General features: G+C 35.1%; 1 long non-coding RNA gene across 1 annotated transcript; it reads left to right on the top strand.

Annotated features, from left to right (window-relative positions):
* The first annotated feature begins 1,598 nt into the window (after window positions 1-1,598).
* On the top strand, window positions 1,599-3,066 carry LOC149177003 (uncharacterized). The gene is made up of 3 exons (XR_016258089.1): window positions 1,599-1,864; window positions 1,957-2,006; window positions 2,607-3,066. It is a non-coding gene; the product is annotated as an uncharacterized LOC149177003 (long non-coding RNA).
* Window positions 3,067-4,069: the final 1,003 nt, after the last annotated feature.

The following is a 4,069-nucleotide window of genomic DNA, read 5'->3' as shown; positions in this document are numbered from 1 at the left end:
ATTAATCCATTACTTTTATTAGTGCCTTTGATTTATCATATCAATCCCTTACGTTTATTAATCTAAGGGTTCATATTCCTGGGTATATGTTATCCATAGGGTTTATAACATTAATCCTATGGTTTTATATAAATCCTTTGGGTTTATAATCTTGATCATAGAGTTTATATTCCTAGGGTTTAATATAAAGCCTAGGCCTTACAATATTAATCCCTTGGGTTTATTAATTTTAGGTTTATATTTCGGCCACTTTTGGCCATCCAGACAATTCTTCCACCTCTGTAGATGACTCCTTCTGAATATAGGGAACTTTAAATAAGTGTTTGTTAATATACGAATGGTTAAATAATAATAAATATTATATAAGATAATATAGAAATTTTAAATTTTAAATAATAATAAAAGAATTTTTTATTTATTTTATTAGGTATAGAATGATATTATATTTAATGGGTTTGTGATAATTTATTAAATTGTGTAGTTTTTAACCAATTTAGTATATATGTTTTTTCTTTTCAATTTTCTCATATATATATATAGAAATTTGATGTATAAACATATTTTATTGCTTTGAAGAATATGTTGGTGATGTGGGGAGCAAAGTTATCCTCTTTGTGTAAAAGCTCTTATGGACTATTTTTTGAACCAGAAGTGTTAGAACAAAATCATTAAGTCGGCTAGATCCAATGAATAATGTAGAAATTCATTTTCTAGAAAAGTGATCTTGGAAGATGCCAAGTGGCCTAAATCCCTTGGAACATGTAATTTCTATGATTTCATCCTTAAAGTTATCTATTAGAGTTCCAATTATCAATCCTATACTACAGCCAGCTTCTCAAAGGTCCACAAGTTTAGAAGAAATTACAATATTAGCTTATTTTTTACATTGTTTTTGAAAATATTCTCTCAATGTTGGTCAACGACAACGCATTTACGTCGATATAATTCTGTTTTTCATAAGTCATAAAGTGCCAGCATCATACACATTGGTCTAATATTTTCTAACGAATCCGCATTTTTGTATTCTAATTTTCTTATCATTAAACAAAATGATCATTAAATCATTAGAACATTGAGGCCATACATGTTGAACACAATTCACATCCACAAAAATATTAAAAATTCTGCTTATCAAACCAAACTAAGATATCTTGTAGTCAAATTGTTAAATTTGTGCAAAACTAATATATAGAAAAATAAGTCTATTCACTAAAGAGGACAAATCCCTTTCAACAAGAATAATATATGGTAAGGGCCCTATAAGTTGACAAACTTTCACTTTGGGATATTGGCTACAAATTTGGTCCTTGATAGTAAGTATGGTCCTTGATAGTAAGTATCATTGTTATATGAAATATGGTTAAGAATAAATGTCATAATAAAAGGGTTTTCAATGTCAACCATGTATATTTGAAGCTAAATTCATTTATAAATGATACATCCATAAATAGTGGTGACTTGAATAGCTAACAATAGAAATACTCGCCTTTATGTTCCTGGTTTGTTTAGTGTTTTTTATCTACTTTTCGTAATTACGCCGTAAGGCGTTCTCCTCTGAAATCAACTCCCCCAGCTGCCTCCCTGTCCTAATCCTAACCGTCAGATCTATTGTTAGACGATTAAACAATGTTCTGCCGTTCAATTTTTAAAAACCTTTTAATGTAAGATTATTTAATGAAAATTAATTAATCAGCCGCCTGTTACCCTAACCAACTCGTCCGCACGGGATATCAAGCGTTCGCTGCAGAGGAGGGTATTATTTGCTGTAGGAGGGAATTCTCGTCCGCGCGGGATATGAAGCGTTCGCTGCAGAGGAGGGTATTATTTGTTGTAGGAGGGAATTCTTTGCTTCAGACCGGAAACTGTACAGTTTGGGGTTACCCTACTTCTTTTTTGTTGTTTTATTCATTTTTTATTGTTTACGTATTGACCTCTCATCGAACCTGGTTTGGCCAGACTACTGGGTGCAGAGTAGAAGGCTTCTGCTTTTTGGAGATTGCTCAAAGGTAAATGGAATCTGTCCATCTTTTATTTTGAACCGAATTTAATTGGATTTTCTTTGTTTTTTTTGTAGATTGACTTCATACCGGGTATATATCTGTATGTATAGTTTCTGAGAATAAAATCTTGGGATTTTACCTCATCATACTATGTAGCAAGTTGCAAGTTTAGCTCTGAATATGGAGAAGTTGACAAGCGCCAGAAATGGCCTGTTTTCAGTCTTATGCTTTATGCTCTGCTTCCGGCATTTAGAGGAAATGTGATCTACTTAGCTCTGTTTATTACTGTAGAAATTTGAACGGATGATTGATGTGCTCTACTATGGCAAGGATTTTGATTTTGTTTTGGTCTATGAGTGAGTTAAAAAAAAAGTGGACTAGCAGAGTAACAGAAAAGTGCATAGCCGTCCCAATCCAGTAGTTTGCTACACCACTGAGAGCGAGTAATAACAATAAATATCAGACAAATACATAGTCAAGATTGTCCATGAATGTCAGCTAAACAAACACTGATAGCTAAAACAAGAGCTGTAAACAAAGCCAAAAGAGATAAAATACATATATGTCGATCGATGTGTAAACAGTCGCAATTTGCATTTGGTGCAGGGATTGCATCCTGAAAGGACTGAAACTATTCATATGATTGGTGGTTAATCTGTTCAATTATAGCTCAAAGATTACAGGGGCTATATATACAGGCCGCGTGGCTCATTGATTTGTAAGGAAGGGTATTGAAAGTGGTGGAAGAGATACAGAGAGTCTGATCTTCACAGAAAGAGATATTTGCACAGGTCCGCACTGCAAATTAAATACGAGTAAGTGCTTCAAACCTTGAAAGTTTTATGTATGTTAGGGTTCTTGTGGGCTTCTAAGCTTTTAGTGGATCTTAAAGATTTAATTTCCCAATGGTTGGGTGCCCAAATGCTTTGTATTGAAGAATTATGAAGATATCCAGAGTTTGAATTAGTTTGGGCTGTGGAGAGGGCTGTTGGGCTTATCGGCGTTTGGGCAATTCGAGGGCCGGCAGAGTTGTCTGTTATAAAGTGTATGTGAGAATATCTGGGCAGTTTCCACTGGTTCTGCATATGCCTGTTGTGGGTATTTTTGATATCTTAGTTTCTGTAGAGGGTATTTTTTGGTTTGGGGATTTGTATATTCCTGCATATTTTAGGGGTAACTTCATTGAGAGCCGTAATGAAGTGGGTAATTTGAATATAAAGGCCTTGTGGATGTATCTTTAGTTGGGTTGTCTAGAAATCTGAAGCCAAAGATCTTTCAAGGCTTCGGGTTATTCTGGCAGGGAAATGTAAAGTATTGGGTGGTCTATTGATAGGATTAACATTTCTAGGCCTCGAAAGTGGTTCGATTTCTTGGTCCCCTCGATTTTACTTGAAGATCTTTGAAGTTTTTTATTGTTGTCTGTTTTGGTGGAGCAATAACAGAGATTGCCAGATCCATCTATTTCAGTGTTTTTCTGAGACAATTTTTACATAAAATTTAGAGATTTGATGTTTCAGTTCTTAACCTCGTCAATTTATGCCATTGGGTATAGAGGGATGCCATTTTTTTCTGTTCATACCCTTTGCCGACTTTAGATTGTTTTGTCGTTTATTTTTTTAGATTAAGGGGTTTTGTTTGGAGAAAAGAGTAGAGTTTTAGCTGGAATAAGGGTAGTTTACTTTGCTTTGTTAGGGGGCTATTGTGCAGAACCATGGGAACTGCCATCTTACCTGCCCAGGATTATTTGGCCTCTTATAAAGCAAACAAGAATAGGCATTCAACTGGGAAGGCTTACCATCGTGTCAATTCTCTACGATCAGAGAACAACACTGTACACAGCCATAGAATTTCGGGGAGCAGCCCTGATATTGATAGAATGAAAACAGATCCCAAGTGGTTGCAAAATTATGTGGCTTCCAATGCGGTTAATTCTGGAAAGTGTTGCAGGTTATGGCCTTCTCCGAGTTACCGAGCCGGTGTAGACTCGGAGAATATTTCTTTTCTGAAGCGGCCGCATAGCACAACTCCAAAGTTCGATGTAGATGGAGCTTTGCTTGGAGATTCTTTTT

Source organism: Pinus tabuliformis, chromosome 4_1 (genome assembly GCF_031772625.1).
Source record: "Pinus tabuliformis cultivar Carrire ecotype Pingquan chromosome 4_1, CPIR1, whole genome shotgun sequence".
In the NCBI taxonomy this organism is placed as follows: domain Eukaryota; kingdom Viridiplantae; phylum Streptophyta; class Pinopsida; order Pinales; family Pinaceae; genus Pinus; species Pinus tabuliformis.
This window is presented reverse-complemented; position numbering and strand designations above follow the sequence as displayed.